We start from the raw sequence: 26,347 nt of genomic DNA on the forward strand, positions 1-26,347 counted from the left end.
AGCTCCTTCCCACTCTGAGAAAAAAAAAGAATCCATTTAGATGGAAAAGATTTGGGTTTTCTCATTCCCAGAGACTGACAATGCTTCAGCGATTTCCAGTACCCATCAAGTCTAAATGCTAGCTATGGGATTGCTTCTTCTGGTAAAGTTAGGAAATGTATCATACAAGAAAAGGGCTCCCATGACCTCACAGTAAGCTGGAGACTAAAATAGAAGAAATGCCTTAAAAATCATTGTCGAGACCCGATTCAATGCAAGTAACAGAAAAATCTAAAGCAAATTGTCTTAGGTGAAAATTTTTATTCACTCATATACCTGAAAAGACCCGGGATAGTACTGCTTCAGTCTATCTAGATTCAGGGCTTGAAAATATCTTCAAGACTTGGTCCCATCCTTGCCACATGTTTGTTCTTCTGTTGCTGCATAAACCTCTGGTCAGGGGAGCTTTATTCTCCTTCTTGCCCATCTTGTGGCAAGATTGTGGCCGGCAGGTCAGCAGCAGGCTCTGAGCTCTAGTGAAAGTCCCCAGATTGAGTCTCATTGGACTAGTTTGGGTCATGGTTCTCATTCTGAACCAATCACATTGCCCACGGGGAATGGAGCCTGAAAATTGGCCAGACCTAAGTCACTCCTGCCCCTAGACGTGGAAGGGGTTAAATCCATCCACCCAAGCCATGAAAACTGAAAAGAGAGGTGGTGGTGGTTCTCCAGGAAAATCCATGGGCTGTTACCAGAAAAATGGGGAACAGATGCTGAATAAGCAAGAAAAACAGAGGTGCTGTCCCTTCATCTCAGCATCAGGACTGAAGGTCGAATGTGTTGTACGTTGGTAATGTAAGTTAATGTCTTCTCCCAGAACCCTGTCCAGAATAAAGAGCACCATCTACTGAGTGCCGGGCCCTGTGCCCAGTGTGGTACATCCTTTCATTTAATCCTTACACCTGCCCTGCCCTATGATGGGCTCCCTTTTCTAAATAAGGGAAGGAGGCATAAGGAGATTAAATGGCATGCTTGAAGCCACACAACTGCTAAAGCCTGAGTCGTTATTTAACCCTGGTCTGACTGCAAAGCCCGTATTTATTCTCCTTTTGTGTATTTCCCAAACTTGCCTATTCACAAGACTCTCTCGGGGGTGTTTGTGAAAAACGCAGGGTCTCAGGCACTCCTCCTGGGAGATTCTGATTCAGAAAGTCTGGTCAGAAGTCTGGGAATCTCTTTTAACAGGTGTGCTCAGTAATCCTTATAATTAGACAAGGTTGAAAATGCATAATATGCTGCCTCCCACAGGTTAAAAAATACCTGACACGGCCATTGCACAAACCTATCCCCCTTTCTCTGCTCTTCCTTTCCCCACAAAGGCCTGAGAGGATTGCTGGCATTGCTACAGCTGCCCATCATGTTCACTCCACTCTCTAGAGCAGTGCTCTGCAAAGATGGGGTGCATAAGAGGTCCAACCAGTGTATGGGAGGCAATGTTTCTTTTTTGTCAATTTCTATTTAATTTTTACCCTAAAAGAAAGAAAAATTCAGCTTTTACTTTTACAAAAATTTTAATATCCAAACTAACACTAGTATTCTTTTTTTTTTGAGATGGAGTCTTGCTTTCTCACTCAGGCTGGAGTGCAGTTGTGCAATCTTGGCTCACTGCAACCTCCGCCTCCTGGGTTCAAACAATTCTCTTGTCTCAGCCTCCCGAGTAGCTGGGACTACAGGTGCGCACCACCATGCGCGGCTAATTTTTTTAGCCAGGATGGTCTCGATCTCTTGACTTCATGATCCACTCGCCTCGGCCTCCCAAAGTGCTAGGATTACTGGTGTGAGTCACCGCCCCGGCCAACACTAGTGTTCTTACTCAACCATGAGCCCAGGGCTATATATGGTGCCTGAGGTGTCCTAAGAGAATCCCACAATACAGGGGATCATGGTGCTCCTACTCATTTGCTAGCTTCCAAGCAATTGATAATGTATCTGTATTGAAATGAAATTACAGATTATTTGTCCACTCTCCTGTCCCCTGAAGTTGCCAGTCATAGAGACAAGTATGGTTTCAGAGACACGTTTCACAAAATCATCAGCAAACATACAGTCCTTATATTATACAAACTGTTTCAGAGCATAGAAAAGGGGAAAACCTACCCAGATCTTTTTACGAAATTAGTGTAACTGATTCTAAAGCTGACAAGAACAAGAAAATAATCTATTAATCACACTTAAGAATGTAGCTGCAAAAATCCTAAATAAAATATTAGCAAATTTAGTTAAGCAGTGTATTAAAAACAGTGGTGTAGCAGGACCAGCAGCAGACAAAACCCCTCAGACACGGAGTTAAAGAAGGAAGGGCTTTATTCGGCTGGAAGCACCGGCAATACTCACATCTCAAAAACCGAGCTCCCCGAGTGAGCAATTCCTGTCCCTCTTAAGGGCTCACAACTCTAAGGGGGTGCACGTGAGAGGGTCGTGATCGATTGAGCAAGCAGGAGGTACGTGACTGGGGGCTGCAGGCACCGGTAATTAGAATGGAACAGAACGGGACAAGGATTTTCACAGTGCTTTTCCATACAATGTCTGTAATCTGTAGATAGCACGACCGGTTAGGTCAGGGGTCGATCTTTAACTACAGGGCCCAGGGTGTGGCACTGGGCTGTCTGCCTGTGGTTTTCATTTTTGCCTTTTAGTTTTTACTTCTTCTTTCTTTGGAGGCAGAAATTGGGCATAAGACAATATGAGGGGTGGTCTCCTCCCTTAGTGGGTAGCCAGTACTTTACATAAATAAATAGGATTTATGGGGTATAATCATGAGATAGTATTATTTTTCTCCTGTGATTGCACTTGGGGTTTTTTTGTTTTTTGTTTTCAGATAGAGTCTTGCTCTGTCGCTCAGCCTGGAGTGCAGTGGCGCCGTCTCGGCTTGCTACAACCTCTGCTTCCCAGGTTCAAGCAATTGTCATGCCTCAGCCTCCTGAGTTGCTGGGACTACAGGCCACGACTTTTGTATTTTTAGTAGAAATGGGGTTTCACCAGGTTGGCCAGGCTGGTCTCAAACTCCTGACCTCAGGCAATCTGCCCACCTCAGCCTCCCAAAGTGCTGGAATTACAGGCGTGAACCACCATGCCTGCTGTACTTGTAAACTGAATGTGGGCGAGTTCTTTCTTGTCTCTGAATGAAATCTCTGCCAGGTGTCACTGATTTTTCTGGCCACTCCAAATAAAAAGTCCCTTAACCATGAAAACCAGTCTCAGTTCGTGGATTAAGATATCTAGGCCAGGCACAGTGGCTCACGCCTGTAATCCCAGCACTTTGGGAGGCTGAGGTGGGTGGATTACTTGAGGTCAGGAGTTTAAGACCAGCCTGGCCAACATGGTGAAACCCCGTCTCTACTAAAAATACAAAAATTAGCTGGGCGTGGTGGTGCACACCTGTAATCCCAGCTACTTGGGAGGCTGAGGCAGGAGAATCGATTGAACCTGGGAGGCGGAGGTTGCGGTGAGCTGAGATGGCGCCATTGCACTCTAACCTGGGCAACAGAGCAAGATTTCATCTCAAAAAAAAAAAAAAAGATGTATGTCCCAGGTAGTAGTCAAAACTTCCAACACCACAAAGCATAAGTTATCTTGGCCCCCACCTGAGCCTGCAGTGGGTGGAGAGCCCGCAGTGGGAATGGAGGGTGTGGTACGTGTCTCATCTGTCTTCCTCAGTGGTGTTTTCTCCTCCTACCCACGGACTCTTTAGGTGGCCTCTGACTCCTGTAGGTTGAAACAGGGTCACGCCAGTAATCCCAGCACTTTGGGAGGCTGAGGCGGGTGGATCACGAGGTCAGGAGATCGAGACCATCCTGGCTAACACGGTGAAACCATGTCTCTACTAAAAATACAAAAAATTAGCCGGGCGTGGTGGCACGTGCCTGTAGTCCCAGCTACTTGGGAGGCTGAGGCAGGAGAATCGCTTTAACCAGGAGGCGGAGGTTTCAGGGAGCTGAAATCATGCCACTGCACTCCAGCTTGGGCGACAGAGGGAGATTCTGTCTAAAAAAAAAGAAAGAAAGAAAGAAAGAAAAGAAACGGAAGGAGGGAAGGGAAAGGGGGCAACAGGGAAGGTCCTACTTGCACAGCACTGACATGAGCTGGCATTAGAACTCCCTGAGGTGGATAGAAGTTTAAAGTTAACTTTTTGTAGCATGGAGCACTTTGTGAACTTTTTTCGAGATCGTGTTCCTCCACCCACCACCTGGCCCCTCCCTTTTTGGGAATCTGTCACCTGTCATTTCATTCTTGCAGGAGAATGTATTCTTTTTAAGTCTTCCCTTAGCAGCTCAGTGTTTAGCTCTGGTTCTAGTTCCAGTGTATATATATATATATATATATATATTTATATTTTTTATATATATATTTATATATATATATATATTTTTTTGAGATAGGGTCTGGCTGTCTTGCCCAGGCTGAAGTGCAATGGCACAATCTTGGTTTACTGCAACCTCCACCTCCTAGGCTTAAACTATCCTCCTATCTCAGCCTCCCTAGTAGGGCCTTCAGGCACATGCCACCATACCTGACTAATTTTTGTATTTGGGGTAGAGACGAGGTTTCGCCATGTTGCCCAGGCTGATCTCAAACTCCTGGCCTCAAGCGATCCTCCTGCCTCAGCATAGCTCTAGTTTTCTAGAAGCTGGTCCTCTTAACTGAATCGAGGAAACTTTACAATGGCAAACACTCTCTTATGGCTCACAACTGGCCCATGGAAGATGTCTTCATACTTTGCTCAGATAAACTCTGGGAATGTGGAATTTCCCCAGTGCCTCTCTTTGCTCTGCCCTCAGAGCGACCACCAGCCAGTCCCCCATCCTTTAGAGTTCTCAGATGTTAGATACTGTTTTCTCTGTCCTTCATGCTCTGGGAGACTCTGAGGAAGAGCAAGAGGCCGAGAAGACTAAATTTCATTTTTAAAAAGAAGATGGTGGGACTTGTTCTATGATGTCATAAGACTTTTTTAAACTATAGAAATAAGAACATAGTGGGATGGTGCAAGAACTGGAAAATAAGTCAGTGGAATAGGATAGGAGCCCAGAACATCCTCACACATATCTGGACTCACTATATAATAAAGATAGAATTAAAAATTGGCCAGGCATGGTGGCTCATGCTTGTAATCCCAGCACTTTGGAAGGCTGAGGCTGGTGGAACACGAGGTCAGGAGTTCAAGACCAGCCTGGCCAAGATGGTAAAACCGCATCTCTACTAAAAATACAAAAGAATTTGCCAGGCATGGTGATGGGCACCTGTAATCCCAGCTACTCGGGAGGCTGAGGCAGGAGAATCGCTTGAACCCAGGAGGTGGAGGTTGTAGTGAGCTGAGATGGCACCATTGCACTCTAGCCTGGGTAAAGGACTGAGACTCCATCTCAAAAAATAAAAGAAATAAAAAGAAAAAGGGAGGGCAGTAAAATCTGGGAGATGTCTGCACAGGAAGTCTCAATTATGTTTGCAATGCTTAATTAAAAAAACAAAAATCCTGAGCTAGATCTCTAAATACCATTTCCCTCGGTGAAATGGCTGGTTCCAGGTTTGGGGCAAGATATGCACATGATGAGCATTGGAGAATGTGTTTCGCCAGGAAGTGAAGAAGCACTCCAAGACTACTTGGGATAGTGTCAAAACAGCAGAGGAACCACTTTGAACGGGTTCCCACTGGCTGAAGTGGGGCAATGTGTGCATCGAAAAGGATAGTAGTAATACAATGGATTAAAACCTATCAAATACATAAAAATTATGAGTTCACAATGATGCCTAAAAATGATAATAAACTCAAGCAACCCGATGGCTTGTCTTTGGAGGTTAGGGTAATAGTTTATTATTCTGAAAAATGAATACATAATGAGAAAGCATTTATTTTACCTTTCCTATGCCAACTATATTTTAGGATAACTAAGTAGTTGATAAAAGTAGTTCCTGCCTATGTATAATTCCAACTTATCAATGCAGGAGAAATTATAGATTTTTAAAAAATTACCTCCAATGAAATAATTGATCTAGGGCTGGATGCAGTAGCTCATGCCTGTAATCCTAGCACTTTGGGAGGCCGAGAAGGGAGGATCGCTTGAGGTCAGGAGTTTAAGACCAGCCTGAGCAACATGGCAAAACCTCGTCTCTATGCAAAATATGAACATTAGTGGGGTATGGTTGCACATGCCTGAAGTCCTTAGTAGGGAGGCTGAGATGGGAGGATGGTTTGAGCCTGAGAGGTGGAGGTTCCAGTGGACCAAGATTTTGCCATTGCACTTCAGCCTGGGCAACAGAGTCAGACCTATCTCAAAAAAAAGAAAGACTTGATCTAGGCAACAAGGCAACATTCATTAATGAGGCTAAAACTATTGGCTGGAGTATTGGTGGGGAACATTATAATGGAAGGGCCAGGCTGACTTCACCTACACCCTATGATCAATCTAGGATCAATTTTAGCCTCCCTACGAGTACGGCAGCTCAAACACTACGTGCCTCATGGTGTAATGCAACAGGAAGCATCATTTATACTTTCTTGCCTAAACAATTGAACCTGATTGTACCATCTTTAGAATTTGCTACTGCTTTGCAGGAAATATTAGGGACAGAAGAATGACTTAAATGACAAGAATACAGTTAGCTAAATCAAAAAGGTGGGACATTCCACTGGAAAGATGACCCAGTTTTTCTCCAGTAATTATGCATTATTCTCCAACCAAGATGGCATTAGAAAAAAAGGGACGGTGGATTTTTGGGATCAAATAGACTGAGAAGAGATAACGAATGCAACATGACACCCTTTTTTGCATCCCAGTTTGAAAAAATCAACAATAAAAAGACAATTTGAGAAAATCAAGGAAATCTGTGTATGGATTGGTATTAGAAAACATTAAGGAATTATTATTTTTGTTAAGTATGATGAAAGTATAGTGATTACATTTAAAAAATGTCCTTATCGTCTATATAAGGACACATTAGAGTGTAATGAAGAGCCTAGGAAATTTTGCCTCCAAACATGGCACTCTTGCATGCTGATTATTTTAAATTAGAGGTCCTTGAAAGTAAGCAGATACTGAAAGATGTTATGCTCTGATATTCTCTTATCTACTTTAAGATTGGACCCTTGGCCAGGTTCAGTGGCTCACGCCTGAAATCCCAGCCCTTTGGGAGGCTGAGGTGGGAGGATCACTTGAGGTCAGGTGTTTGACACTAACCTGGGCAACATAGTAAGACCGCATTTCTACATATATTAAAAAGTGGAAAAAGAAAAAGGACTGGACCATCCAAAGAAAACACAATTGCCTCTCATCCCCTCACTGAAATCTCATTATCTATGGCAGAAAAGAAGACTGAGGAATGCAACCACACCTGGTTGACTTTTTCACAAGATAATGTCTGCCTCTGTGGCTCATTTGAATTCCAAAAAGAATCATTTACAAGTTAATCTCTGTCTCTGGGGTCCATTCGTTCTCCCTAACCATTGTTTACTACCCCTCAGATGCATGGCCTGCATTCTGCATCTCCCTCCACCTATGAAGAAGGGTGCAGAAGCGTCTGTACCTCACTGGGTTATTGTGTAACCATTCTCCTGCAATCCCCCAGTGTTTATGCATGTTAATAAAATTGTATGCCTTACAGAAGCAAAGCAAAATAACAAAAAAAATTGTATGCCTTTTTTTCCTCTGTTAATCTGTGTATTTATTTATTTATTTTTAGATGGAGTCTCGCTCTGTCACCCAGGTTGGAGTGCAATAGCGCGATCTCTGCTCTCATTGTAACCTCTGCCTCCCGGGATCAAGCAATTCTCCCACCTCAGCCTCCTGAGTAGCTGGGATTACAGGCACCCGCCACCAAGCCCGGGTAATTTTTTATTTTTTGTAGAGGTGGGGCTTGCCATATCAGTCAGGCTGGTCTTGAACTCCCGACCTCAGGTGATCCACTTGCCTTGGCTTCCCAAAGTGCTGGTATTACAGGCATGAGCCACCGCACCTGGCCAGTCTGTGTATTATCAATTCATTTCAACAGACTTAAACTTGAACCATCATGGGAAAGTTTGAACTTCACTGCAGTAACCTAGTGTCATACTAGACCCCTATTGACTCCAACAGAGATGGCACCATGTTCAAGAGACCAAAGAAAAGACCTAGCGACAGCGAATGAGACACAGGGTTTATTTGGGGGAACTTACATATAGGGATGGCTTAGTTGCAGTGGGCGGGACAGGAGAACCGCTACTATTGGTAAAAAAGCATGCAGTTTATATAGCATTTTCACATAGCATACTCCACCTAGCAACCTTCACCTACCAACCTCCATTTAATCCCCCAAAAGGGACTTGATCCCCTGTATTACCTGTGTTCCAAGTGATGGGCCAAAGGTTCAGATGTCCTTCGTAGATTAGGAATGGATCTCTTGGTTGGCTACTCCTGGATTCCTTAGCTTGGCACTCTGAACACACATTCTTCTTAGACCACAGAGTCATTCACAAGTCATGCTTCAGTGAAGTTAATGCTGTCAGGGGTATCTGCAACATGCATGGCGAAATGCCTTTCAAATGGTCTTTTACCCCAACCCTTCAGGGATCCTTAAAGAATGAGAAGTGAAAATGAAAATATAAGCTCCCCAACTGACTGAACGGACCCCCTCTTGGCCAAGGGGACCCCAGAGAGACCTTGGAAGCTAAGTTCCTGACCATGATAGGATGGAAGCTCAGAAATACCTCATTGTATCCCATCCCTCGCTAACCACCATTAGGCTTTCTTCCCTAAGGGCTAAACAGAAACCCGCCCTTTCAGAAGAACACTGCTGATTTCCACCAACCACTAACTTCTGACCCTCCCTTTTGCAGTTTCAATACAACAACTGCTCGACCTTCCTTACTGTCAGAGACCAGCAACCACAGAGCGGTTCCGGCTGGTCTGTGGAGGATGTACAGTGAGGGTCTTCGTGTCCTCTGCTTCACCTTTTGATCAGAAGGCTGAATACTCCATCAGTGGATCATGGTAATGCCACCATTTTTTGAACATGGGTCCTGTGGAGAGGCATGAAGCTCAATTGTGCATGTGCATATTTCTCCTTTCATGAATATTCCTATAGCTTATTGAATATGTATATGTGGCCACCCCATTCAGTATAAATCCGTATTTTGTATTTCTGACCCTTGAAGTTCCTGTTTCTTTTTTGAGACGGAGTCTTGCTCTGTCTCCCAGGCTGCAGTGCAGCGGCACTGTCTCGGCTCACTGCAACCTCTGTCTCCCAGGTTCCAGCGATTCTTCCACTTCAGCCTCCCAAGTAGCAGGGATTACAGGTGCCCACCACCATGCCCAGCCAATGTTTTGTATTTTTAGTAGAAACTGGGTTTCATCATGTTGGCCAGGCTGATCTCAAACTCTTGACCTCAAGTGATTCGCCCACCTTGGCCTCCCAAAGTGCTGGGATTACAGGTGTGAGCCACCATGCCCAGCACAGTGCCTGTTTCTGGCTTCTGGATGGAGGCTGTGCTTCCCGGCCTGTTCGAATGGTCACCCTGCAGAGCACAACCTTTTATGAGAAATGAAGCTCTCCTTCCCCAAGTTTATGAACCTTACCATTCTTCAGTTTTCATGAACTACATAAACTGGCCAGATGCTTCACTCAAGGATCTATAATATGAGCATCTCAGTTGTTCCTACTGGGCGCCACAGCCTAAGAATGTAATACAAACTAGGAGGAGCAGATTCCCTACTTTCAGTGAGGTGGGCACTGGAGCAGCGCACTGGAGCAGCGCACCGGGGCGGCGCACTGGAAAACCCCAGTGTTTGTAGGGCTTAGAGGAGGGCACCAATGGGTGCAGCCGTGCGAAGGGCAGTGTCCTGGGGACCCTTAGAGACAGGCTCCAGCAACCTTCCAGAGCGCCCCTGGGGTGGCCAGGGGCTCCTGGAACCAGAAAGGCAGGGTATGAGGAAGGCTTCTACTGATGGGGGCTGAGCCCTGGGACTCTTCTGTCAGGGTCACCACCCCAGGCTGATGGGGCTTGAGGACTTCTGGCCTACACTCACAGAGTGTAGATTAGGCATTTTACATACAAGCACAACAATCCAAACCCTGCATCACCCCTATTTTACAGTTAGGGAAATAAAGGCAGAAAACCATTTAGCTTTTGACCTCTTCCAAAAGATGGGCGAGAACTATCTCCTGCCTCCAGGCTGCTCTCTCACCCCCACCATCCTATAAATATTTCTGACTTTCTACACACCTTTGTCTAACATGCTGAAAAACTGTCAAAGGACTTGCAGGGTTCGGTCCAAGAGGTGTTAATAGCTACTATCTTCTTTCTGAAGCGTTTATCAGGAACTGCTGTTCTCACAAATCAAACTGTGAGAACATTTGCCAGGAATTTCCCTGGAGCCCAGGCTTCACTCTTCCTGCAGCATCAGAACGGGCATGTTTAGTGGTGGCGATTGCATTGCTTGAGGCCTGTGGCCACTACCAAGCCTGAGTCCATTCTGTCCTTAGAAGCTCCGCTGTTTCCATTTGATGCCCATGTCCCCGATGGAGCCCAGGAGAGGAGGGGGTGGCAACGTTTCTGTGGCACTTTGCCAGCGGCAAGAAGGCTAGGCTTGCCCTGAGAATTTCCGTTTGTAGGCTCTGAATCAAGGCCAGGGAGCTACTTGCCATGGAAATTCTGGTGGTGGTTTGGCCAGAGGAGGCAGGTATACTTGCAGGCAGCTACTGTCCTGGCCCTGCCAGCTGAACTGACGAAGCACCTGTGATGGATTCGTTTCTCACATTCCCACGATTTGGCAATTTCTTTTGATAAAAGTTTCCTCCTCGCCATGTCCATGGACTCAAATCTGGGAATTATGTTTGATGTTGAAAGACTTTTGCATTTTGGACTTGTCTAGACCACGTCTGCCTTGTTTAGAGAGTGGGGCATCTTCTGGTTTGGCGCAGTGGCTCACGTGCCAAACTCCCAGCACTGTGGGAGGCCGAGGTGGGCGGATCATGTGAGGTCAGGAGTTTGAGACCAGCCTGGCCAACATGATGAAACCCTGTCTCTACTAAAAATATGAAAATTAGCCAGGCTGGTGGTGGGCGCCTGTAATCCCAGCTACTTGGGAGGCTGAGGCAGGAGAATTGCTTGAACCCAGGAAGCAAAAGTTGCAGTGAACCGGGATCCAGCCACTCATGGCACTCTAGCCTGGGCGACAGAGTGAGACTCCACCTCAACAGCAACAGCAACAGCAACAACAACAACAACAAACAACAACAGAGTACGGCATCTTCCTATTATAAGTATACGTTCATCTCTACTCTCTATAAAGACAAGAAATTAAGAAGGGGTTAATAAGAAGAGGATAAAACAAAGTAGGGTATTTTTCCTGGTATTCTTGAAGGTAATCCCATGATATGTGTACCAGATACTGAAACCAACGAAACCAGATATCAGCATCGTGCAGAATGGTATAGAATAAAGAGCTCTACATTAGGAGATGAGCACTGTGGCCTTTTCAAGGTGTTTGTCCACACTGGCCTTGGTTGGCTCCTTTGTAAAATAAGACTAAATAATGACTAACCGAAGTAAAGGCAAGAGGTTCAACCTGATCAACATCTGGAGTGACTTTCCTTTTCTTTAAATCTGGGCAATACTGACACTCTAACCATCCATTCACTCCTTCACTATTGCTTTATGTACTCATTGATTTGTACATTCGTTCACTCAACAAGTTTTCATTGAGGGCATATTGCATTTTCTGTGAAAAGAGCCCAACTCTGTAAAATATTTGAAGAGATTTATTCTGAGCCAACTATGAGTGACTGGGCCCTGAGACACAGTTTCAAGAGGTCCTGAGAACATGTGCCCAAGGTGGTTGGGCACAGCTTGGTTTTATACATTTTAGGGAGACATGAGACATCAATCAATACATGTGAGGTATATATTGGTTTGGTCTGGAAAAGCAGGACAACTTGAAGTGGGGTGGGGCTTACAGATCATAGATGGATTCAAAGATTTTCTGATTGGCACAAAAAATACAAAAATTAGCTGGCCATGGTGTCACACACCTGTAGTCTCTGCTGTTCAGGAGGCTGAGGTGGGAGGATTCCTTGAGCATGGGAGGTCAAGGTTGCAGTGAGCCAAAATGGCGCTGCTGCACTCCAGCTTGAGAAATAGACTGAGACCCTGCCTCAAAAAAAAAAAAAAAAGAAAGAAAGAAAGAAAGAAAACATTCAGTTCCAGTAATCTGGGAAAGCATTAGGAAAGAGGTGACCAAGAAAATAAAATATGGTCTATCTATAGATGCTTACAGGTAGGGAACCAGAAAGCAACAGGAGGTGGCTGGTTTGGAACTAAAGGTCTCAGTAGCAGTGAATTTTGTCAGCATAAGCTGCCAGCCAGTTGTCTTGGTAGGGGCTGCCAAACTCAGTTTAGCAAGTTCCCACACAACCCACCTTGTTGGCCTCTGCAGTCTGCTTTTCTACTTGGGTAGAAACCATCAGTTTCTGGGGAAGGACTGTTGGCAGATGAGCTCGATGAGTCAGGGAATGAAGTTAGACCTAGGTGGTCTCCCAAGGGCAGGATTTTGACAAGACTGAAGTTTGACAATGAAGTTGATGCAAAGGCAGACAGGTGGTGCCCCCTGTGCCCTTTGTGTTGCCTTCCTGTGCTTCTAACTTGGTGTGACTTGTTCAAAATCCCTCCTACTACTTCACCAAGACCAGCTTTCCACACTCTGGAATAGATTTCTCTCTGTGGTCTGTTAGGCCACTGTGCGGTTTCCCCTATGGGATTCCTTTTTGTGGTTGGAGGTCAAACCCTTTCTTGGCTGCTGCTTCCAGGAATGTGTGGTGTGCGTCTCAGTGTGCTACACAGGAGGGTTTTATTTCACCTCCCTTGAATGGAATGGCAGTTATCCAGCAGGTTTGGGTGCGTGTATAAACAGAGGGATGCGTAAGCCTGCATTTAATATCTAGAACATAAACCAGCCACCGCTGCGTGCTACACAGTCATGTTTTGATTAAAGGCTGCTGACAGCACCAGAGACCATGCTGTGGGGCCCAGCAAACCACCTAATCCCACTGCTTGATCCCAGGCATAGATGGAGCAGATTTCATTGCCAGGAACAATTTCTTTCCAGCCACCAGCAGCTCTGAGTTTCTGCTGCTTTTCCTGCTTCAGCTGCTCATTGCTGATGACTCTGGGTCAGACAGGCCAGAGTGAACATGGAAGACTGAAGTGGACAGCTAATCCCCAAGTTGTAGTCTTTTTTTTTTTTTTTTAAAGCCAGAAGATTTAGATTCATTCCCCTGTGAATACTTTTGACTACAGAGCTGATGTCAGAAGAGCTGGTTGATTTTTTTTTCTTTTTTCTTTTTTTTTTTTGTGTTTTTGGCCATGAACCAAGAAGGGCCATTAAAAGTTCACCATTTCAGCCAGGCTCGGTGGCTCATGTCTGTACTCCCAGCATTTTGGGAGGCCAAGGCAGGCGGATTGCTTGAGCCCAGGACTTTGAGACCATCCTGTACAACATGGTAAAACTCCACCTCTACAAAAAGTACAAAAATTAGCTGGGCGTGGTGGCATGCACCTGCAGTCCCAGCTACACTGGAGGCTGAGGCCTTAGGATCACTTGAGCCTGGTTAGTTGAAGCTGCAGTGAGCTATGATCAGACCACTGCACTCCAGCCAGGGCAACAGAGCAAGACTCGATTAAAAACAGACAAACAAACAAACAAAAAACAATCAGTTGTTCAGCATTTCTGTATCTTTGCCCAGCTTCCTACAATGTGCCATGTGAGAGTGTCACTTCCTAGTCTATATAAGATAAAGTATGAATTCCTGCTTCTGCTATTCAGATTTGTCACACTGTAATCCCAAACTACCTTTCTTTTTCTTTTTTTTTTGAGACAGGGTCTTGCTCTGTTGCTCAGGCTGGAGTGCAATGGTGCAATCATGGCTTAAGGCAGCCTCCACCTCCCCAGGCTCAGGTGATCCTCCCACCTCAGCCTTTCAAGTAGCTGGGACTACAGGTGCACGCCATCACACCCAGCTACTTTTGTATTTTTTTGTAGAGATGGGGTTTCACCATGTTGCCCAGGGTGTTCTCAAACTCTTAGGCTCAAGGCATCCACCCACCTTGACCTCCCAAAGTGTTGGAGTGACAGACGAGAGCCACCACGCCCAGCTTCCAGACTGTCTTTTTGATCTTATAACCACTATACCCCTACTTCAACTTCTATGTAAGTGGATTGGCCTACTTTCCGTTTTCCAATGCCCCTTGTACTATTTGTCATTATTGTAATGGTCTCTTCCCCTAGACTCGCTCCCATTCTCTTTGCCTAGTGAAAGCCTTTCTGTCTATTAGGGCTGAGTTTGATTCTAGGGCCTCCATAACGACCCTCATCCACAGGTGTCTTTCTATAGCACGCATTATTTCTACTACTCAGTCAACAAGTAATTGTATCATAATCCATACTTTATTGTTGTGTATGCTGACTACAACTGAAAGATTTTAGATCGGAATTCTAGATTCTAGTCTTCTCTAGATTGGAAACCCCATGAAATCAGGGGTCATGCATGTGCTATGCGCTTGGTAACTCCTACAGTGTCAAGTGTTATGTTCTACACATGAGAGGGGTTGGAAAGTGCTTGCTGATTGAACTAATCATAATCCACTCTTGAAAAAGCAGAGTTGGCAGTATTTATTAGTGAAACAAGTGCCCTTTCAAGGACATTCTCTGACTAAGCACTGGAAAACTGACTGTGAAGTAGTAATTAAACTTCTCAGGTCTAGAAGGGAATCCAGAGAATATTAATCTCCTGACATCCCCTGGAGCCATCCAAAATGTCAGTTTAACTGATCTTACAGGTTGGGTTACTTTCAAAACTTTAGGTTTCTTGGGATTCTATGCTACGGACTTAGAAAACCTGATTTTTACAATTATAATCCCTCAATAAGTAGTTGATAATTTGTATTAAGGAAGGAACAACTGTGTCCAACTTTCTGCTAAGATATTGTGGAGAATGCCTGGGATTTTTAAATTTTCTTTTAAACAGAGTCTTACTCTGTCACCCAGGCTGGAGTACAGTGGTGTGATCTCAGCTCACTGCAGCCTTGACCTCCCATGCTCAAGAGATCCTCCCACCTAAGCCTGCCATGTAGCTGGGACTACAGGCATTTGCCACCATGCCTGGCTATTTTTTTGTGTTTTTTGCAGAGACCAGGTTTTGCTGTGTTGCCCAGGCTGGTCTTGAACTCCTGGGCTCAAGCAATCCACCCCATTTGGCCACCCAAAGTGTTGGGATTACAGGCATGAGCCACCATGCCTGGCATACCTGGGATATTTGTATAAGATGTAAATGCTTTTTATACAAAATTTTGGTTTTGAACAATGCCTTTGGAATTCTCTAAGTAACTGGAACATATAGTCAGTGGCTGCAAACCTTTTTTTTTTAAAAAAAAAACAACAACAAATTTGACTTTTATAGACATCTAAATATCATTTTAGCTATATCTGATTAATAAAATTGAGATTCAGATACAATAATATCATTTTAGCAAAAGCAAGAAACAGGCCAGGTGCAGCGGCTCACGCCTGTAACCCCAGCACTTTGGGAGGGTGAGGCGGGCAGATCACTTGAGGTCAGGAGTTCGAGACCGGCCTGATCAACATGGTGAAACCCCATCTCTACTAAAAATACAAAATTAGCCAGATGTGGTGGCGCGTGCCTGTAATCCCAGCCACTCTGAAGGCTGAGATGGGAGAATCTCTGGAACCTGGGAGGCTGATTTTGCAGTGAGCCGAGATGGTGCCACTGTACTCCAGCCTAGGTGACAGAGTGACACTCTGTCTTAAAAAAAAGCAAGAAACTCATGTACACACACAAAACTCATGATTTTTGCATGTGGCTTATAAAAGGGTTTGATGGTAATTTCAAAAGATAGCTTTCAGAAATGTATTGAATTTTAGAAGCGTTACTGTAATAATAGTGGCTTTCACTGACTGAACATTTGTTGTGAGTCTTTAAGCACTCGATATTTAAAATCTCATGTAATCCTAAAAGTAACTCTGTGAAGAGGTTTTTTGACGAACTACATTTTAGAGGCCTGGAAGCTAATGGTTAGGATGGTTATCCAAGATGTGAACTCAGATTTCTCACACTCCAAGGTCCATGCACCACTGTGATGCCCATCTTGAAAGACAAACACCAACTGGTTGTGTTCAACTTACTATCGTTAAGGCCAGTTAGGGCTGTTCATTGTACGACCCCAGGAGGTGTCACTCATCTCCTGCTCATAGCATATTTGGATAGTTTTTATGACAAATTTCTAGCAGATGACAGTAAAGTGTCTTGAGGACGGGGAAGTCTTTAATTCACAGTTGCTCAAAAGTTGAAGGTTGGTCTCAGTGTGCCATGGTCACATGTAGAAGGCAGAGCCCTGAAACTGGAGGGATTCAAAACCTTGAGGAGCTTTTATTTTATTTATTTATTTTTCTGAGATGGAGTCTCGCTCTGTGGCCCAGGCTGGAGTGGAGTGGCACGATCTCGGCTCACTGCAAATTTTGCCTCCTGGGTTCAAGTGATTCTCCTGCCTCAGCCTCCCCAGTAGCTGGGACTACAGGTGCGCCACCACGCCTGGCTAATTTTTGTATTTTTAGTAGAGACGGGGTTTCACCATGTTGGTCAGGCTGGTCATGAACTTCTGACCTCAGGTGATCCATCCACCCCAGCTTCCCAAAGTGCTGGGATTAGAGGCATGAGCTACCTTACCCAGCCTTGAGAAGCTTTTAGATGAGCCATGTGAGCCAAGGAACTGACAAATGAGAGTTCTTTTTTCTTTTTTTTCTCTTGAGATGGAGTCTCTCTCTGTTGCTTGGGCTGGAGCGCAGCTGTGCGATCTCCGCTCACTGCAACCTCTGCCTCCCGTGTTCACGTGATTCTCCTGCCTCAGCCTCCCAAGTAGCTGGGATTACAGGCGCCTGCCACCATGCCTGGCTAATTTCTTTGTATTTTTAGTAGAGACGGGGTTTCACTATGTTGGCCAGGCTGGTCTCGAACTCCTGACCTCGTGATCCACCTGCCTTGGCCTCCCAAAGTGCTGGGGTTACAGGCGTGAGCCACCTCACTCGGTCTTTTCTGTTTTTTTGTTTTTTTTTTTTTTTTTTTTTTTTTTTTTTGAGGCGGAGTCTTGCTCTGTCGCCCAGGCTGGAGTGCAGTGGCCGGATCTCAGCTCACTGCAAGCTCCGCCTCCCGGGTTCCCGCCATTCTCCTGCCTCAGCCTCCCGTGTAGCTGGGACTACAGGCGCCGCCACCACGCCCGGCTAATTTTTTGTATTTTTAGTAGAGACGGGGTTTCACTGTGTTAGCCAGGATGGTCTCGATCTCCTGACCTCGTGATCCGCCCGTCTCGGCCTCCCAAAGTGCTGGGATTACAGGCTTGAGCCACCGCGCCCGGCCTTGTTTTTTTGTTTTTAAGACAGGGTCTCCCACTGTTACCTAGGCTAGAGCACAGTGGCACCATCACAGCTCACTGCAACCTCAATCTCCTGGGGCTAAAGCAATCCTCCTACCTCAGCCTCCTGAGTAGCTGGAACCACAGGTGCTCACCATCACACCTGGCTAGGTTTTAAAAAAATGTTTTTATTTTGTAGAGATGGGATCTCCCTATGTTGCCCAGGCTGGAGACTTTGTATTACTTAGGATCTGACACAATATCTCACTTGCCTTCTTTCTGCCTTTAGAGTGAACTATATTTTCCCCTAATCTTAGATGTTAATTTAGTTTCACGGAACAAGCAACGTACAGTATTAAGAATCGATTGTATGGGAGTTGCTATGGTAGGCCCCTGGCAGGAGGAATGAGGATGGGGAATGAGAAGGATCCGGGGTAGGCATGGAGTGACATGGTGGTGGTGGGAGCTCAAGAGAGATGCAAACATGAATAAGATGTGGGCTTGACCTCAATGTATAAACTGTGGAGGAGACCCAACTATGCAGGCTGTCCATAAGTGTTATAATGGTGGGGGAGGAAGGCATAAACAAAATCCTCTGGGTACACAGGAGAGAGAGAAATAAATTCTGTCTGGAAGAGCTGGAGAATACTTCATACAGAATGTAACATCTGAGCTAACTCTTGAAGGATGGGGAGTAGGCCCCAGACAAACAGAGAAGAAAGGCAGGAAAGCCATGAGGTGACAGCGGTCTACGGCCTAGCCTGAGAGTGAGCTACACGTGTTGGGGTGGGTAGGAACTGTGGCAGGAGAAGCAAAGAACCTTGAATGCCCTCTTAAGACTGTAGATTTTCTATGGGCAATGGTAGTCACTGAAGGTTTTTTTGAGCAGAGGAGTGGCGTCTTTTGGTCTTTTGATTTTCCAGGGGTGGCCCCTTTGGTGTGTGTGGTCATTTGGCAGCGTCGGCCATATTATGTGGTGCAAGACTGTGCTTTTATTTTTCCTTTCCAGGGGAGCCCTCTCAAGGAAAAGAACCTTATTGTGCTTTTATCCCCTTTTGTCCAGTCGTAGTTTGATCGTCTGTTTGCCATTTCCCCTCTCTTCCCTTTGATGTTCTTGGCAAGGGAAGAGTTACACCATTGATATCTTCCTATTGACATCTGTGTCAGGTATTTGATTCCTAATACCACATGATTATTCTTTTTGATGAATCAATGGGCGAGGGAATAAGTTACTCTCACTGTCCATGGGTTGGAAACCCAGGAAAGTTTAGGAATAACAGAGTTGAAGAAAGCAGCACATAGACAGAGAGGTGGGATGTGCATCGGAGCAGAGGACAGCTCACCGTGGTCGGAGGAGGTCTCTTGGGATTCACACCACGGGCCTTGGCAGGCAGCCCACCCTTATCGTCATTAATTTCCTGAGTTCAGAATTGGGCACCACATCCTGGTATTAAGCTGTTAACCTCCAGCATCAAGGCCACAGTCGCTGGGGAGAATTCCTTTCTCAAGCTGTGGCCTCGTCAGAGTTGTCCTCTGAACATGCCACAAAGGGTGAATGTTCCATCCAGTCCCACGATTCTGGAATTCTATGTATACTATGTACCTCCCACGCCTTTCCTCCAGGACACGCACACACAGAGCAAAGCCTTCCTGTAGTGGGCCATGATGCTGCAATTGCAAAGTATGTATATGTATGTGTAGGTGTAGGTGTATGTATATTTGTAAAAACAGAAGTACATGCATACGTGTATGTGTGCGTGTGCGTGCGCATGTGTACAAGGGCATGCGTGTGCATGCGCACACAAAAATATGTAAGCTTTCAATGCATAGAACACGACTTTCCTTTCAGACCTTTTTTTCTTCTATTGCCTGAAAGTATAAAACCTGAAATAATGTGGATAGTTTGAGGAAATCAAGGATGTTTCTAGCGCCTGGTTTTTCATAGGCTCTAGAAACAGAGCTCTGTCGGCTCTAGGTTTCGAGACCGGTTACAGTTCTCAGATCCAGGAGTTCTTTAGACTTCACCCAGTTTTCCTTGCTATGCGCTATGAAATTACAACCATGCCATCAGTAGAGGGCTCCCTCAACCTTAGAAGCTGGTGAGAATGCTTGAAGGCCACGCAATGTAAACGCGAGAAAAATGCGGATCTGACTGTGAATTTAAAATCCAATGCCCCAAAGTACTTTTGTAGGGAAGAAACCCTAACCCATCCTGAAAACAGACCATTTCAGCAAGAAGGTATTTGTAGTGTTTACACTACATGACACTGTTTAAATTCCTGGATCAAGGTCAGCATAATGTTTATGCTTAGAGTTACACATAGCTAAGTTATTCTTCAAAGAACGCAAGAAGCAGGGCAACTCCCTGACCAATGGTTTAATTGTTTCTGGACGCGTCACTCGTGTTCCTAAACTCAGGGGTTCCTAACTATCCAATCACAGAACCATCAGTCACCTTCAGTCCCAGGCCTGGGCCAAAGCTTTGCAGATGCCAGATCTCGGTTTGGCATTTATCCAGATTTGTGCCAGCTAAACGTCGAGTGTCTGGCTGATAAAGCACCATGTCCATGTGTTGAATGCCACTGTCTGCTCAGGTGATTGCAGCTGGCCAGCTGCTCTGTGTTAACATTGAGAAGGCTGTGTGGTGGATATGCAGACAGGGGAAGGAAGCTGGACACTGCTGAATCAGTATTTATCTATTGGTTGATATCTCTCTTTTTTATAATTTTTGAGACAGGGTCTTACTCTTTCACCCAGGATTGTGCCACTGCAGCCTCCATCTCCTGGGCTCAAGCAATCCTCTTGCCTCAGCCTCTCGAGTAGCTGGGCCTACAGGTGCACGCCACCACATCTAGCTAAGTTTTTGAATTTTTGTGGAGATGTGGTTTTGCCATGTTGCCCAGGCTGGTCTCGAATTCCTGGGCTCAAGCCATCCTCCCACCTCGGCCTCCCAAAGTGCATGAGCCACTGCACCTGGCCTAAAGTTAGTATCTCGTGAGAGTATTCTGGTTTTCCACTCTGAAGACAAAGTGGTCTAGGATCCAAAAGCATGTGTAAGTCAGAATTGGAGTGTTCTTTCCCTCGAAATGTGCTAGATAACCACTGTCCCGGTTTTAGGATTGAACTCTTTTCCCTCTCAGCTCTAGGCAGCCAAGCACACTCCATTATTATAACATCATCTGAGACATGTTACAATGAATGATGCCACCACTTGCTTGGCCTCGGGGATGTGTCCCTGAGGAAACTGCAGGAGCACACCCCAAATTCCTTGACTACATTTGGGAGGTATCTTGGGCTTTTAATTGGGGGTGGTAAGGAGACACCTGGGCGGTGGGTGAGGTTTCCTGACGTGTTCAAATTCCGGGGAGAAGGAGACACCATACTGTGACCAGAATCTACCTCTGACCCGTCTGCTATCAAAATGTATCAACCACAGCAACAAAGCCAAAGAACCACCTGCAGACTGGGGCGTGGAAGGGCTTGGGGACTGGAGGGAAAGCGGAGTTCGTGAGGTCAGGGTCCGTCATTGTGAACTGGATAGGTTTCCAAGAAGCAGCATGAGTCCTCTTTGTGATAGAAAGGTAAATGCACACAAGTAGAAGCCTTGGGGAAGCCACTCCAGCCCACTGCAGTGGGAAACAGTGATTTCTGGCTTCCTCCATTCAGATGTTTCTCATCAGTTACGTTCAGATTGATTCCATTTGCAAAACTCTCCTGGCAGTCTCGGTGGAGCAGGCTTGGTGGCAAAATCTCTGGCATTTTCTGATCCTGTCCAGGCTCTGCTCTTCTTGTGTAGTTTCTTGGCGCTTTGGCTCCCAAGCAGAAACTGGCTAAACAGAGGCTGCTGCTGAACAAAGCCAAATGTAAAACAGAACATTGGAACGCCAAGCGGAGTGGTTTTGCTAAATGTGGGGGCTGGGAATGGGCAGAGGACAGTGGGGGATCAGGAAAGGGAGGGACCTCCTTAGAATCGGGCTGAATTATGCCCTGGTGAAAGTCTGTCACGGCCCCATCATGTCCGCATCCTCACTCATTGTGCAAGATCAAAGGTTGCATCCTTTCACTCTCCAGTCTCACTAATGAACACAATATTTGGGTTGCACCCATTTCCTGGTCATGAAAGTGTATGATCCTCGAGGCCCTGACACCCCTCTTCCTTCTCATTATCCATCAGCGCCTCCTCGCACTCTCTTGTCAGTTTCCTTCTCGGCATCCCCCTCCCCAGCCGCACTGTTCCACACCTGCCCCATCTTTCCCTTGTCCACTTGATGCTAACATTTCCTGTACTGTTCTGGAGGGTCCCCATCCTCCCTCTCTTTACACTGCCGCAGCAGGGCAAGGAGGTCCAGTTACAGAAACTGCCAGTTCCTCTCTTCCACTGTAAGGAGTGGGAGAAGGATGCTGCTGTCACGACCCCTTGGTTCTCTTTTGCAGGGGCTGGCAGCACGCGTTCTGTTACTCTGGCCCTTCATCTTGCTGTCTGGATTTAACTTCCCCACGAGCAGGTCACACAGTCTGAGCTTCCAGTGGATACCTGAGTATCAGGAAGCAGGGAGCCCACTGGTTTTAAGTCCAAGATGTTTATGGAGTTCAGTAAAGTGGATTCACGCACACATGCACAGGCACATGCATGCACACAGCAACACAGTCTTATGGTCACACAGTTCAAAATTCAAAAGGTGCAAAGAGGCAGAGAGTGAATGGTCTCCCCTTTGTTTTTCCCTAGCTTCCTAGTTCTCCTCAGCAGAGTCACCTGTGTTTAAGCATCTCTTCTTCTGGGCGTGTTTTATACACATTCACACAAATATGTACTTACACTCACATATTTCTTCCACAATCGGTAGCATACCATAGCTATGGTTCAACACCTTGCTGTTTTGCACTTTTAAAAATGGCTGCATAGTATTTTTTTTCTTTTTTTGAGATGGAGTTTTGCTCTTGTTGCCCAGGTTGAAGTGCAATGGCACAATCTTGGCTCACTGCAACCTCCGCCTCCGGGTTCAGGAAAATCAAGAGATTCTCCTGCCTCAGCCTTCCCAGTAGCTGGGATTACAGGTGCATGCCACCATGCCCAGCTAATTTTTTTTGTAGTTTTAGTAGAGTTGGGGTTTCACCATGTTGGCCTGGCTGGTCTTGAACTCCTGACCTCAGATGATCCACTCACCTTGGCCTCCCAAAGTGCTAGGATTACAGGCGTGAGCCACTGCGCCCGGCCATGGCTGCATAGTATTTTTTTTGTTGAGTGAATTTCCCTAATTTATCTAACTAGTCCCGTACAGATGGGCATCAGGTTGTTTCCAATCTTTTGCTATTATAAAAAATAAAGCTGACATTTTGATCCGCACATCTTGTGTTTATTTCCCAAAGGCTCAGGACTCAGAGGAGAGAGGAGTGTGGTCTACACTTCACATCTCTGCCAAGCCTGGCACTGGATTTGAAGTTCCACACCACTGAGCCAAACACATCCAGGTCTGCTTTTTTGTTCCCCTTAATTCCCTCCAACTTGCCAGCATACACAGAATTTATGCTACCAATTTTGGTGTTCACTAAATTAGGTAATTTTATGCTTTTCTTTATCTTTCTCTGCCTAGACTCTCTTCCAACCCGGGGATCTGGTGGTAAGCAAAATGATATTCCAGCAAGTGATGCCCCTAATCTCCTAAGGATATAAGGTATTGAATTTCCTACATTCATGTAGTGTGTTGTAATTTGCAAACCACCATCACATAGCATTTTTTCACTTGATTTTTGCACACATTTTTGAGGTTGGTAGGACATCTTCTAGATGAAGAAACTGAGGCTCAGAGGAACTGATTTGCCCAAGGTCACCAAATTGGTGAATGGCAAAGACAAAACTCAAAATCAGTCCATCTAACTCTCTGCCTGCTGCTCTTCTAATATGTGCTGACCCTTTAGCACACATATGGCATCAAAGTCAGCTCTCAATTTGCAATATGGTGGGAGGCTGAAGTTCTAGCAAATTCCCCTCCAGATTTTATTTTCATCACCAGACAGAGTGAGGCTCTTGGGAATTATGGACCAATATATCCATAGTGAGCCACTGGGATAGTGCACAACCTAATCAGGGCAATGCCAGTTGTCCAGGGAGCAGGAGAAAGTGTGCTGGAGAGGAGGGCCAGGACTGGAAGCCTCTGACCCAAAAGCACATGCTTGATGTGGAGGCCAAGGCATAGGTTTACAAGCCGGGCAACAGGGAGAGGGGAAAGGAATGCACATTTACAGAGTCCACTATGGGCCGTGCTGACCCATTAATCACTCCCAGAACTTGGGAAGGACACTCACAGAGATAGGCCAAGGCTGTGCCGGTTCACACCAGGTCTTGTGCTGCTCTGCCCAGCAGATGGGGGACATTCTCAAGGGTGGGCAAGGGGCTTCATAAGTGGTGATGCCCAGTGCTGAGAGATAGGTTCTGGGCTCATCTCAGAGCAGCCTCTTCTCTCCAGAGGCTCAGGTCCAGCTCCGTGTGTGTGTGGCTTTGCCCTTTGTCAGAACGAGGTTTCTTTTCAGCAGCTTCTCAGCTCTGGGAGCACATGTTTCTGGCAGTTTTCTGCATCTGTTCACTCTGATGCTTGGATGTACTACTCAGGCTGCAGAGAGCATGCTTCGAGGGAGCTGTGGACGAGGTTCAGCGGTGCCAGTGCTGCAGACAGCAGAGCAGACCCCTGGGAGGCAGGGGCTATTGAACAGGCGTGAACTCTGGGCACGCTCCTGAAAGAGAAAACCATACTTTCCGGGGGCATTGCTGAGTAACCCCAGGGTATCCCGGGGCTGGGTTATCACAGGCCCAGATGCTGAGCTGAGGACTTTAGAACTTCTTCTATAGGCAAGGGAATTATTGAAAACCCTTGAGGAAAGAAGTGACAAGATTAGACATACATTTTAGAAACACTTCTCTGTCAGTGATTCACTCATTTTTTCTTGGAACACTGAGATCATTAGCTATGGACTGATTTGTGTCTCCCCAAAATTCATATGTTGAAGCCCTGACTCCCAATGTGACAGTATTTGCAGCTGGGGCCTTTGGGAGATAATTAGGTTTAATGAGGTCCTGAGGGTGGGGCCCTTGGGATGGGATTAGTGCCCTTCTAAGAAGAAACTACAGAGAGCTTCCTATCTCTTGTCCACACACATGCATGGAGGAAAGGCCGTGTGAGCACACAGTGAGAAGGTGGCCATCTGCAGTCCAGGAAGAGAGCGCTCACCACAACTCAGCCATACAGACTCCCTAAGCTCAAACTTTCAGCCCCCAGAACTGTGAAAATACATTTCTGTTGTTTAGGCCATGCAGTCGGTGGCATTTTGTTACAGCAGCCCAAGCTAACAGAGACAATGCATTACCACATGGCCAACACTAGGTTGGCTCCAAATATCCAGCAGTGAACAAAGAGTCTTTGCCCTCATGGAGCTAGCAGTCTAGTGGGGTGCAGGGGGAAGCATTAAATGAACAGTAGTAATCCCAACACTCTGGGAGGATGAGGCGGGTGCATCACCTGAGGTCAGGAGTTTGAGACCAGCTTGGCCAACATGGTGAAACCCTGTCCCTACTAAAAATACAAAAATTAGCCAGGGGTGCTGGCACGTGCCTGTAATCCCAGCTACATGAGAGGCTGAGGCAGGAGGAATCACTTGAACCTGGGAGACACAGGTTGCAGTGACCCAAGGCTGCATCATTGCACTCTAGCCTGGGCAACAAGAACAAAACTCTATCTCAAAACAAACAAACAAACAGAACAGTTGACATGAGATACACAGAATTGTTAATTATGAGAGTTAAAGGGACCTCATTTAGACTGGAGGAGATAGGAGAGGACTTTCTTAGGCTGAGACCGTCAACTTGAGACCCTAAGGACGAGTTGGGAAAGCCGGGGGAAGCTGGGGAGAGAGCATCGTAGGCTTGGGACTGGCATGTGGGAATCTGCTAAGTGAGAAAGGGCTTGGTGAGCAAGTGACAAAAGAAAGTGTCACCAGAGGGACAGAGTGGCGTAAAATGACTGGGAGCTAGTAGGTGGCAGTCCACAGAGGAACTTGTAGGACTTGTTAAGAGGTTTGGATTTTTTAAAAAAATTCTTAGTGCATTTGGAAACCATTAAAGGGTTTCAAAGCGTTTTCAATGGAGAAGTGAAATGATCCAATTTTCTTTTCTTTTCTTTTTTTTTTTTGAGACAGAGTCTCACTCTGTCAGCCAGGCTGGAGTACAGCGGCATGATCCCAGCTCACTGCAACCTCCGCCTCCCTGGCTCACGCAATTCTCCTGCCTCAGCCTCCCAAGTAGCTGTGATTACAGGCATGCGCCACCATTCCTGGCTAATTTTTGTATTTTTAGTAGAGAGGGGGTTTTACCATGTTGGCCAGTCTGGTCTCAAACTCCCGACCTCAGGTAATCTGCCTGCCTCGGCCTCCCAAAGTGCTGGGATTACAGGTGTGAGCCACCACGCCTGGTCCCAAGGAATTTCATGTTTAAAAGATCACTGAGTAATGTGAGGATGGGATTAGAGGGAATGTGAAGTGAAATGGGAGAGGGCCGTTGAAGCCATGCTGGGTGAGGGGATGGAGAGCCCCCATGAAAACAGCAGCAATGGAGATGGAGAGAGGAGTTTGCATTTGAGTGCCAGTGGATAGGAGGGGTGGAGAAGAGGGGGAAACAGAAGATAGGTCCTGGCCAGGCACAGTGGCTCATGCCTGAAATCCTAGCACTTTGGAAGGCTGAGGCAGGAGCATCACTTGAGCCTAGGAGTTGCAGTGAGGTATGATTGCACCACCACACTTCGGCCTAGGTGACAGAGCAAAGACTCTGTCTCTAAAAAAAAAAAAAAAAAAAAAAAAAAAAAGATAGGTTATAGGTGTAACAGCTGGGAGGAAGAGAGTGAGTTTGACTTTGAGCAAATTGAGTCAGGTGGG

General features: G+C 46.0%; 1 pseudogene; it reads left to right on the top strand.

The window, feature by feature from the left end:
* Nucleotides 1–674: 674 nt before the first annotated feature.
* Nucleotides 675–26,347, top strand: part of LOC102122940 (uncharacterized) — a 31,039-nt pseudogene continuing 5,366 nt past the window's right edge.

Source organism: Macaca fascicularis, chromosome 14 (assembly GCF_037993035.2).
Source record: "Macaca fascicularis isolate 582-1 chromosome 14, T2T-MFA8v1.1".
Classification (NCBI taxonomy): Eukaryota; Metazoa; Chordata; class Mammalia; order Primates; family Cercopithecidae; genus Macaca; species Macaca fascicularis.